The sequence below is a fragment of the Vicia villosa genome, unplaced genomic scaffold (genome assembly GCF_029867415.1).
Source record: "Vicia villosa cultivar HV-30 ecotype Madison, WI unplaced genomic scaffold, Vvil1.0 ctg.000659F_1_1, whole genome shotgun sequence".
NCBI lineage: Eukaryota > Viridiplantae > Streptophyta > Magnoliopsida > Fabales > Fabaceae > Vicia > Vicia villosa.
Window position 1 is genome coordinate 701,194 of NW_026705294.1, and position 13,557 is coordinate 714,750.

Here is a 13,557-nt window from a genome sequence, read left to right on the forward strand (position 1 = left end):
TAGGTACAAAGCTCAAAGGCATCTCTCCTAAACAAAGGCTCAAGAAACTAGGGTTTGTTGTTCTGAATAAAATAAGTGGATCAAAATCTCCATTACACCTCATATGGTTTATAATATTCCAAACTACCTCCATGGCAAAATTCAAGGCTCAATTCAAAAGATTGATCACTCAATTGCTCAGAAAGTCAACAATCGACTAGTTTGACCTAAAAGTCAACTGTGGTCAAAATACAGGCAAAACTCCTGATTTTTTTTCAACATCCTCATATTGAAGTATCATTCACCATTTGATCAAGAACTGATCATGGTTCATCAAGGAAAGATCAGAAATCAACAATTCCAAAAGTTTCTAAATTAGGGTTTTCATAGGAGATAGTCAACTGAACTTTGACCAACCATAACTCCTACATGGAACATCAGAAATTTTCCATCCAAAGCTCATTTTGAAGGAAATGTGATCCTCTAAAATTTTGTCTCTCATATACCTAGTCTAAAATGGCTTCATTTGAGAGATATGGATCAAAACATTATAGGTCCTTTTCAAAAGTCAACCAAAAGTCATTTTTTTTCAAAAGAACACACAAGGAGCATGGAAAATTATTTTGATATGATACCAAAAACACTGGTTAGAGGACTCTTTAAGATTTCTAAAAAGTCCTAGAACTAATCCATACTTCTAAAATTGAGGGAATAGGCCTTGTCAAAGTTGGGCAATTTCAAGAAAGAAAATGTGAAGGAAAAGACTTCAAAAATGGATTTTTTTGCAAAGAGGCCCAATATATTTTGATCCAATCTTATTCCACAATTTACTAATGGGGTCCATATCCAATGCCACGAATTATTGATGATTATTTGGTTTTATATGAATTTTTATTCATTATAAAATCAATTTAATCAAATGTTTTGAAAGAAAATGTAATAGATTTGTTTTGGATTTATTTTTCAATCAATTTCAATCATTTAAATGACTAATATTTGAGCCAATTTCGTTGCAATACAGATCGGAAAGAGAGGGATGAGATTTGAGCCAAAATTGGAAATATTCATTCAAGGATTCAATCAAATCTCAATATTGCAAAACACAAAGATCCAATCTATTTTTGTTACCCTAAAGTCTTTCACTATAAGTACACAAGTCATATAAGGCACAAGGAGGATTCACAAGGATTGGCTACCCAAGAAAGCATCGTGAAACTTCAACAAAACTCAAGAGAAAAATCAAAATCGGTTTCAGAGCTGTAGGAGAATTCAGAGGCTTTTGAAGGTTTAAAAACAATCCTTGAATATCTAGGAAGCGATTCCAATAGGTCTCAAGCCCAGAAGCATCGCGAAACTCCCCTGACATCTCACGGTTTGTTATTCTTTTTCTCATTCGATTAGCATCAGACAAGCATTTTAATTGAAATTCGATTGCATATTTATGTTTGTGTGGATGTTCTGAACAATTCTGGAAACTTAATTGCATTTTTATGCCGTATTGAAGAAAACGCCATTATTAGGGTTAGAGCTCTCAATTTAGGGTTTTCTAAAATAGGTGAAATCAGGAAAAACTATGAAGCTCATCATGTGCAGGGATGTTGGACGAACGCGTTGGTATAGTCGCGATAGATTTATGATGCTCGTATGAGATTTTGTTGTTACAGGTGATTTGGCTAAGAACGTGTTCCTGACTAAATCGTAGCAAAATTCTTAGACTGATTTGCAGGTTTTGTGAGGAAGACGAAGATGTGGCATATGGCTATTAGTCTGTTTAAAATTCGCGCCAATTTTTGAGTCTTTGAACAGGGTTCGTTATATTTACCATGGAATGTGTCACATGTACAAGAAGTACATCCGATTCAGTTGGTAAGCGCATGCGTGTGTAGCCAAAGGGTCCAGGGTTCGATCCCTGGCCCTTGCATATTTTTTCAATAATTCACTTTGCAAATTCCCACGCGCCTCATTTATAAGGGTTTGCTATGCACCCTCAAAATCCAACCATCAGATCATACTGGCAGCGCATCCAACGTTCCTGAAGTTGGATGACCACCATGGGACACACATGCCAGCCACACTGGATCAGAGCTAAGTTTTTCCAAATTTTTTAATTTATAATTATACAATTCTTTTTTACTATTTATTTATATATATATATATATTTATATATATATATATATATATATATATATATATATATATATATATATATATATATTATACAAAATTTCTTCTTTTTTCTAAAAAACTTAAAAAACCCTTTAGACAAAAATATTATTTTGTTTTAAGTCCCGATTTATCGATTTTTATTTTAGTCCCTTTAAAAATAGTTTAAAAATTATTTTTTAATGAATAAATTAATTTGGATTAATTGATTAAAATAAATTTTGACATTTATGAATTTTATTCAATTTCACTCGATTTAATATTTGCAAGAATTAACTGTACACTAAAAATAATTCTTTGTGCATTTCTTTTCAGGGCAATTATCAGATATCTTCCGACTATGCGCCACGTCTATTACGAATCTAAGTCCCGATTTAACCCTTATTTAAATATTTGTTATTTTATTTAAAATTAGGGTTTGCCTTCAAATATAATGAACTCTGCCTACACTCATATCCTTTTCTGTCTTCTCTACTTTGCCAATTTTCAGGGTTAACCTCGAGGCTACCTCCGACTACGAACCATATCAGATCAAATCAAAAGCTAAGTCTTATTTTATATTTATATTTAAATGTTTATTTTTCCCTCTTTTATCAAATTAGGTTTAGCCCTAATTGTCATTGAATTGGTAATGCACTCACCCCTTTATATTTGTTTTCCCTTTTCCCAATTTTCAGGGTTAGCCAACCGTCAAAGCTCAATAGTCGGTAACCCTAAAACTTATCTGATTTACTTTCTTTAATTATTATTTATGTCAAACCTATTGCACTGCTGGTCCGCTGGTTTCTTTTTCCCCTTCCCCATAAATATTGTAACTGCTTCCCGGTGTATTGTTTGGCCTTGAAGGCACTTAAACCTGTGATATTATAATATTGTGTGGTTAGTAATCCTAGGGAGTGCAAGCTAGTAATTAATCTAGAATCACCTAAATTACAAGATAATATATTTAATACAATCACATGATTGATGCACCCACACACCTTTTATGGTACCCCTCTTGTTGCCTGTTGCCTGTTGCCTTGTGTTTTTTTGCAGAATAGCTTTGTCCATCAAATACGAGGATACCTTAGCAATGTTGCCCTCGGTTCATTCAAAGGTCATAAGTCCCTAATGATGCTGCCTTCGATTCGCCAAATATGACCTCGTCCCTCGAAGTTGCCTACGAAGTGCTGAGGTATCCTCTGGTTGCCTAACGAAAAAGGCTATTCTGATCCTTCCCTTAGACTACCTACCCCTCTATGGCATGGGACAGTCTTATGGCGAACGATAATTCGACGACCCTTCAACCTCCAAATCAATAGACTTCCTTACCCTCTTATGGTAGGGATAGCCATGAAAGGCTAAAAGAACTTTTCTACAAACATTAAGGTAATTGCTCCTAATTGCCTTTCTCTTGCTAAAATCTTTTTCAAATCCATTTTCTTAAAACATTCTCTAGGCTACGCTCATTTACGAGCTAATGTCCTTGTTTTTCTTATTCTTCTACATTTCTTCAAATCAAAGAGCAAAGCAATTAAGAGCCCATGGAAAACCATGGATGCAAAGGGTGCCTTACACTTCCCTTTGCATAATTACCCCCCGAACTCAGTTTTCTTTAAAAGGTTTTTTTATGTTCTTTTAGCCTTTCTAATTATTTTAGATAAAATAAAAGTCGGTGGCGACTCTTGCTTACCACAACATTTCGATAAAAAGTCACTTCACCGTATTATAGGGGTCTAGCATCAATTTAATCCCTTTATCCATTGTCAAGAGATTGGGGAATATTTTGATGAAGCCTAGTAGGATGACATTGCAATTAACCGATAAGACTATCACTTCACTGTATGGAGTAGCTCAAGATATTCTAGTAAAAGTGGATAAATTCTTTTTCCCGGTGGATTTTGTGGTAGTTGACATGGAGGAAGATCGTGAGGTACCATTAATTCTTGGAAGACCATTCATGAAGACCGCCCGAATGATGATTGATATTGATGAGGGGCTCATGAAAGTAAGGGTGCAAGATGAAGAGGTAAAGTTTAATCTTTTCGAAGCCAAGAAGAATCCTAAGAACAAGAAGGATATTTTCCGAATCGATGCCAGCGAAGGAGAACTCAAAGATGCTGAAAATCAAGTTCAGAAAGACAAAAGGAAAGCATCTCATGATAGAAACATCAGCCACAAAGACATTCAAGTTGGAAAAATGGTGCTCTTGTGCAAATCAAGACTCGTGTTAATTCCGGGTAAAGGAAAGTCAAAATGGTCGGGACCATTTGTAGTAAAAGAGGTAGGAAATTATGGAGCCATTGTGGTAAAGAATTCTAAGACAAATGAGAGTTGGTCCGTTAATGGAAAACGGTTGAAAGATTACTTCGGGGGAGTGGAGCAACATGCACCATTTTTAATTCCTTGAAAGCGTTGACTGTCGAGCTCGAACGATGTTAAACAAAGCGCTTGTTGGGAGGCAACCCAACGTGTCGCGGGCGAAAAACCGTTTTGTTCCTCTTTTTTGTGGATGAGACACCTGATGCCTTCTTTGGGCTCGAGTGCTCAAAAAATGATTTTTCTTTTGTACCGACCAAACTTTTTATTGTTTCCAAAGTAGGAAAAGGAAAAAAGCTGCAATAACCTAAAAGTGGGGGGAGAGATCTTTGGGTAAGAGGGTTGGTTATACGAAGGGAAGGTATTAGCACCCAACGTATCTATAGTACTCTATAGGTTTCTTTGTTTTGTTTATTCCATTCTTGTTGTGGTGAAGGTTTTTTGTGAGAAAGAGGTGGGACCTAAGGTGTTTGTTTGATTATGCTCGCAAAGATCATCGCGATCCTCTGCATACATATCCCCTAGAGGGAATCAGAGCATCTGTAGCTCGGGGTCTACGGGTGCTAAGGTTTGAATGGTTTTTGTTTATTTTGTTTTGCTCGCCAAGGATCGACCTTGTGCCTACGTATTCTCAAAGGGATGTTGAGAAAGTCAGAGCAATCGTAGTTCCCACTTATGCTAGTGGAAGCAAAGAAAAATAGACAAATGTCGTCTAAATGCTAGATGTATCTAATCTATATCATCACATACATCTGTTTGATTTTGTTTGAAAATCTTTTCATTATAAGCCCGGGGCCATGCCACTTAGGGTGCTTAGAATGATAAAGATGTTTTTGTTTGTTTAACCAGCCTTGTGGCAAAAGTTTCAATGAAGTCAGCCTTGTGACAAAAACTTTGATTAATCAGCCAGCCTTGTGGCAAAAGTTTCAATGAAGTCAGCCTTGTGACAAAAACTTTGATTAATCATCCAGTATGGTGGTAAAACGGTTTGATTGATTAGCCAGCCTTGTGGCAAAAAGAAGTTTGATTGATTGATTGATTGATTGATTGTTTGTGATGATATATAAGAGATACTCCTAGCATAGAGATGAAAAATGTCTAATCTCCTAGGGTATTTGGTTTGGATATTGGGGATGCTTATAAGAAGCCCGTGGGTCCTTGTACGAAGCCCAAGAGGAGGCTATCCGAGGGTCCTTGCATTGTAAGCCCAAGAGGAGGCTATGGGAGGGACAATCCAGGGTCCTTGCATTGTAAGCCCAAGAGGAGGCTATGGGAGGGTCACTCGTTTGTACAAAGCCCAAGGGGAGGCATGGTATAGTTGGTCTGAGCTCTTAGAGCGATTTCACCGGGAAATCATACTCTATGTCCTAACCTAAACTAGTGGAGATTCTTTGCACGAAGCCCAATAGGAGGCTATGGGGAACCTAGTGTTGTACTAAGTTGAATAAGCATATAACACAATCACAAGTATGAACAAGTACGAACAAATATGAACAAGTACATGAACAGTTATATGAACAAATATGAACAGTTATACATATATGACAAAGTGTGTGTATATAATGGAGTTTATGAAGGAAATATACCTGTAAGCATGATCTATTTGTATACACAGGGTTCGGGACTTACACTTGAGGAGAGGTCCGCTTGAATTTATTCAAAGCTATGTAAACAGGTATTTACAAAGGGGCTCGGGACTTATACCTACATGGAGGCCCATGGTATTTTTTTTGGGAAGATTTAAAGAAACCTTCATTTTTGGTTTGTTATTCAAAGTTAAAAAAACACATTGATTGAGATATGTACAAAAAAAAGTGTACAATGAAATACCTAATTTCATGTACTTGAGTGGGTATGTACAAAAGGGCTTGGGACTTATACCTACGTGGAGGCCCGTGTTTTATTTACAAAACATGGTTGACTGTTTATTTACAGACGCGTTGTTTGAAAAAACGGTTTGAAGATTTGTTTTGAAAGAGTTTTCTGTACAAAGAAAAACTGTATAAAGAAAAGGAAAGGGACTTATACTCTCTAATATTCGAGAGGCCCATGTTTTATTTTCATAAAACATGGTGGATGGTTTAAAAAAGAGTTGAAAGATTTGTTTGTTAAAAAAAACTGTTTGGAAGTTTATTTGGAAAAAAGTTTTCTGTTAAAACAAAAACTGTACAAAGAAAGACGAAAGGGACTTATACTCTCTAATATTCGAGAGGCCCCACATCGTTTTGAAAATCAATTGATCAATTAAAAAGATTTAATCAATCGTTTCCTTTGAAAATCAAAAAGAAATGGTTTACCGTTTTTGAAACGAATCGTGATCGCTCGTTTTTAAAACGATTTGAATTTTGGAAGAAATCAATTTAATCAAGATAAACAAGAAGATTGTCTTCAATTAACCCTTAGATGATTAGGGTTTGCTTCAAAAAATATTTACAAGTGATTAAATTTTGAAAATCAAAAGAAAAATAATATTTAAAAGTATTAAAATTTCTTAAAATATGTTATTTTAAACCTAATTAAAAACATATTAAATAAATCTTTTTTTGTGATTTTTTTTTTAATATTGTCAAAATAGGTATATTAAATAAGAAGTGTGCAAAAAATGAATGAAAAATGAATTGATTTGGTTAGTTAAATAATTAGATGAAGTTTGTAAAAAATTGAAAGAAAAATAGTGCTAAAAAAGAAGGTTTGGTCCCTTGGAGTGTTGAACTCGTGACCTTGAGGTTACCATTCAAAAACTTAGCCAACTGGACCACGCGCGTGGTCTGTTAATACTTGCAACGAATTAAAATATATTTTGAATCAATTTCCAAATTTCAGTTTCAAAAATATGGCGCCAAGAACACAAACCCAATTCAAATTTGAAAATTCTGAAAACTGGATTGTTTTGATCAAGTGAATAGCCTATCTTGCTCGATTTTGGACGAGGAACATGATGGTACCATTTAATTCCATTTATTTTCACTCTAAGATCATTAATTTTCTGATGAACATGAAGAACCCTAATTCCCTAATTCAATCTGAAATCGTGTTTGTGCAAGATAATTGGCAATTGATTGAGGGTTAATGATCTATGCATGTGCAGAAACAAGATAGTATGGCAGTTTTTCATTTATGATGCGTGCAAGTATGAGTTTGAAGTTCAAGTGACTTAACTTCAAAAACGGCCAAACTGGAGATTTGATTCTTCAATATAAGTGTTACAGATGCTTTGTATCAATCTGGATAGCTTCAATGATGATTATGGAAGGTGTCTGGATGTCTGGAACAAGCTAAATTCATCTGAGCATGGCCATGGCACCTGAACTGCAGTTGCTTCAAGTATGAATCGAATTTGAAGATGGAGGTGTTACAGGTCGTATGTGAGTGTTTGGATCATTCATATGAAGTATATGGAAGGTGTTAGAAGTGATAGTTTGGACAGAAATGGTCTGGAATGAAAATTGGCATGATAAGGCTTAGGTTATGCAATTATGGAAGTGAGGTAGTGATTCTGAGATTTGAGGTGTTTTTGGGTGCATGAGTGATTCAAACACATCCCATATGATGTTTATGGTTTGCTAGAATCATTACTTTGGCCATAGCTTCAAGGATTTGGAGGTTGGGATTTCTACCTCACTTTGAAACATGAAACTTGCAATTCAAGAAAGAAAGAGAAAACCTATGCTTTGTGAGGTTTTGGTGTGATTTTGAATGAGGTAATGACCTCTATTTATAGGGCAAGGATTCTGAATGCAAAGCTCTTGCAAGTTGATCAAGAAGTGATGATTTGGCTTAAGAGATAAAATGGAATCTTTTACATTAAATGCAAATGGTTAAAAGTGACTTAACCATGGTTATTTTGCCAAGCTTCTTATCTCTTCCATTCTGATCTTCAAATCAGAAAATATCTTCAATCATTGCATCTATGCATCATTATTTGGATCATTTGGCAATTTGGCTCATGACTTTGGCAAAATGACTTGAAATTTCAAGTGAAAAGTTCACTAATGGCAAAATTCAAAACCATAGCTACACTCCATATTTTTTCATGCTCTTGGACATTTTGGAAAGCTCATATTACATACTTCAAAACCCTGGTTGAAAGTTTCTTCAAGATCCTTAAGGAAGTGGGTGAAAAAGATCCATGAACTTTGAGAAAAATGAAGTTTTAAGTGAAGTTTTCAAAAAGTACCAACTTTGAAGCACCATATCTCTTAAATGGTTGATCTTATGGAAAAAATTTATATGTGTCAAAGTTGTTTATTGGATCAAAATCTACAACTTTCATGTTGGAAGTTTTTTTCAGTTTGTAGGTGAAATTTTGAGAAATTCCCTTTCAAAGTTTGGAAAAAACCATGAAAAACACTTAGAAAAATTTTCTAAGTATGAAAGTCAAACTTTGACTTTTTGATTCTTGATTGATTTTCTTGATCAAATGACTTCATATATCATATATTGATGATTCAAAACTTCAAAAGTCATGGTTGACCAAAATTCCCCAAAAGTCAATGGTGATCTTGTACAGTTGACTTTTTCAGACGAATCGCGTTTCTGGAGATTTCAAATGAAACAGGCTATCCTCATCAAATGAATGGTATGAATGGATCACATTGAATCATTAGAGGATATTGAGCCATGGTTTGAATTGTGGCACCATGTCCTGATTAAAAAGTCAGTTGTTCAGTGAATTAGGTCAAAAAACCCTAATTGTCGACCTGATGAAATTGATGACTGTAGGTCTTGAATTGAGATGCAATTTCCATGGGATATTGTCATAGGGATTATTTGAGGATGATTGAAACCTTTGATTGACTTCCTGGGGATTTTTAGGGTTTCCCAAATGTGATCCCTGATTTCAGTCCCTGCTAGTTCAAAACCCTGATCTGAGGATTTGTCTGATCAATCTTTGTGTAGGAGATGTTATGAGCCAATGGATTAGGTCAAAATGATGCACTTGAGGTCTTGATATCATGTCCCAAGTCATTATGTCAAATCCTGAGCTAAAGTCAGGAGTGTGCTATCTTCAGTCAAAACCCTAATTCAGTCGATTCAGAGCCTTTGAGCTTGTTGAGATGGATCTCTGAGGACCAAATGTTGATTGTTGATGAAGATGGTTCTTTTGAGATGAAGGGAGAACAAAACCCTAATTGACTGTTACTTGTACTGATGAGTGATTTCCTGATTAAATCCTGCTGAGTCACAAGTAGCAAACACAAGCTATGCAATTTGTTAGAGATGCAAATGATGCATATGCAGATGATATGAGGTGGTATCTTAGGTCAAAAATTGGGGTATGACACAACGTCGTAAGTTTTTTTTCTTTACTTTAATTTCAGTAATTTTTTTTGTATCATCAGTTCACTTTGGCCAATATGAGGAAAACAAAAGATGATTTTTTTTTTAAAACTAGCGCGCCTCGCCAGCGTGACCCCGCGCTGCAAAAAAAGCACAATAGGTTTAGCGCGCCGCAGTCACTAAAGGCTGAGGCGCGACTTTGCGAATCTCAGAATTTAAAATAGAAAGAAATAGGGTTTTTTGTCAGACCCCACTTCGTTTGTTTGCCCCACGCCGAGAAGTGACTCTGCCCCAACGAGGCTCGAGCCTAAATTTCACAATTTTGGCACTATTGTCATCAACATCTCACCCTCATCACCAACAAGGTATGTCTCCACTCTTTCCCCCTTTCAATTTCATTAAAAGGAGAGGTCAAACCCTGAGAATGGGTAAGGAGATTCTAACACTATGAGTGGTCATTCTGAAAAACCCTAGGCTAGGAGACTCTGTAGTGGATGCTAGTCGTTGTAAAACAATCAATGGGGTTATGGGTGTTTGGTACCACTGCCAGTAACATGCATTTTTACAAATTGTTGTCACAGTTGCGCCGCGGCCACGAGGCAGCGAGTCGCGACTGTACGAATTTCTGCATGATTCCAACACTAACAGGTTCCTGGGGTTTGCATAAAAGGAGAGGTTCACTCAATTAACCTCTCGTACTGTACTTCCGGAGAAACTGATTGTGCCGTCTGAAAAATAGCCCTTACAATACCTTATGGGGGTATTTCGCACACCTGAACTGGGTTCGTTTGTTTGAACCATATCAAGAGGTCAATGTTGATATAATGAGGGAATTTTATGCCAATACCATCAAGCTCACTCCAGAAACTGTGGCATACAACCAGGAGACATTTGTTAGGGGTCACACTACCAGGTTCAACCGACAGGACATTAGTGAGTTCTTGGGTAACCCATTGGAATTAGCAGACAATCAGAAGTGTTACTAAAGAGAACATCTATATGAAACATCATATAGTCTGGATGATGTTACAAAGAAGATTTATGCCCCAAGAAGAGGACCGGTGCTTGGTAAGAATGGAGCACCTGTACACTGCCACAGGAAAGATTTGAACATTGATGCAAGATTTGTGTTGTCCATTCTCAGTTATAACATCCGACCTCGAGCACATGTGACCATCATCCCTTTTGATGCGGCATTTCTGATGAGAGTCTTCATGTCCCGACACTCTATGGATGTAGCTTTCATTATTTCACAGGAGTTGAGGAGAGCAGCTTTGAGCGATACTGAGCATGGCATTAATGATAAATGTGTGTGTTATACCCCAAAATTTGCCCGCATCTTTTTTCAAGAAAACTCCAATCTGAAAATTAAGAGTCTCATATAATCATGGATTTTTATTTCAACAAATATCCTGACATATGAAATACTTAGTTTTAGAATTTTTCTTATACAGTAATTTGGCTTGCAGTTGAATTTATTCTTACGCAAACGCCAAATACTGTTTATTACTTCACACATGCTATTTATTTATTTACAGATAAATAGTACTGACACAATTGGTACAGAGTTAAATCTTTTTGCAGGCGCAGAATCAGGAAACTCAGACTGTACTGGTAATAAGTAGATTATTATTATCTTTTGTTTCCCACTAATTTTTGTACTATATTCCATTATTTTCAAAAAGCTTTTCAAACCTCTTTTTCAAAAATCAAATCCTAACTTTATTCTCTACATCTCTCTTTTTCCCAACACTATCATACACTTTCTTTCAAATCTTACTTCCACTCAAATTTTCCTTTTGTACGGAATCACATCATTCCCCAACGTCTCTATCCTTCTTTCCACTCTATAAATACCTCTCATTTTTTCATAAAAATCTCACATCAAATTCTAATTCATCTCTCAAATTTCTACTTCATAATCCATCCTTTCTTCTTTCCCGACAAAATGGCGAAGCGGTGGGAAACGTGTTTTCTTATAATCATCACCATTGCTACGGTGATCATGTCTTTCTTCTGTCTGCATAGCCCGGAACACTGTGGACCTGGGATGCTTATGCTCCCAATCATCTACATGTTACTATTTGTAGCATGGGTTATCAATCGTCATTTTTAAAATTTGCCGTATTTCCTATTTCTTAAATGTATCGTTTACTCGTCGTACTGTTCAATATAGTATGTAATATTTGTACTGTCAGTATTAAATGTTGTACTATTTGTCATAATATTGCTTAATTACTCAAATAATATTTTGTGTGTTTTCTGCCAGTCAAATATTCATTTTTCTGTGCATTAAATGATTTTCAGGGTTATTATCGGTAATTTTGCCCGCATATAGTAAATATTAGTTATTTATTATGTCTATGTTTTTTTTCTAACAAGTCATGTAAATAAACTTTCATTTTTCACATAAAACAAAAACAAAAACAACAAAAAAGAAAATTAACTTTGACTGTTGATTTTTCACTCTAACTGCTACGTCAATACCTGAACAGTCAGTTGACAGCCAAACTGCTGACAGTACAATTCTCAGTGTTTTGTACCATCAATCAAATCAATCTTTCACAATTCAAAATTCCAAGTTTTTTGTTCTAGAAGTCTTATGAATATCACGCGATTAGCAGAGACTCAACACTGCACAAAAATCAGGTACGCTTAACTGTCTCCTACACAAACAGTCCCTGACTAGGGTTTTCTTGTTTTTACAGGAGAAACAAGTTTTTAAGACCTCAAATGGATTTCATGCACATCCATATATCTCAAAGTACCATCATACAAATTTTCAAACTTCAATTCACTCAGACGCACTGTCAGCAGCTCAAGCAGTCAACAGACGACCCGTTTGACCAAAAAGTCAACAGACAGTCAAAAATGAAATTTTTTGTCAAAGTCCATATTTTGTCAAAGGATTCATAATTTTATCATTGGATGATCATAATTCATCAAGGAAAGATCAAAAATCAACAAAACCCTAAGATTCAAAATTAGGGTTTTTGCCTGAAAAGTCTACTCAACTTTGACTGGTCATAACTCTCTCATCCTTCATCCAAAAAATTCAAACCAAAGCTCATTTTGAAGGAAATTCAATTATCTTTCAAATGCAATTGATCCCATGGTCATTGCATTCACCATTTGAAAAATATGACCACAGACATTACAGGTTATTTTCAAAGTTAACAAAAAGACACTTTTTTCAAAAGGACACACAAGGAGCATCAAATATCATTTTGACATGAGACCAAAGGAATTGGTTAGATGACTCTTTGAGGTTTCCAAAAAGTGCAAGATCTCCTTCATATGACAAAAATTGAGGGATTTACACCTTGTTGAAGTTGGCTAAATTTTGGGAAATTGCATGAAACCAACATTGCTCAAAAATGTATTTTTTCCAAATGGGGCCATGTTTTCATGGTTCAAGCATCATTTCCATAATATTATGGGCCTCCCACGACCAAGACAAGGCCCATACCATTTTTATCCATTTTTTGGCATAATTTTATCTTATTTTAAGATTAAATTAAAAGGAAAAATGAATGGATAATGGTTAGCTTACAATCTAAGCATGACTCACCCAAGGAATCTATGATTTTCTGCATAGAATTGAAGAGAAAGGCAAGAGCATTGAAGAGAAGAAGACTTGGTCAAACAATTCAAAGGTTTTTAATATAAAAAAAATCAAGAATTCCACAAAGGCAACTAAAGGCTTCTTAGCTTCAATTCTAAGCACTTCAATGCTTATATATAGGCTACCATACTTCAGCAATCAAAAGAGAACGAATTCAGAATCAAACTCTTGCTTGTAATACATTTGTAACCTCTTAAAATATTCAAAGAATT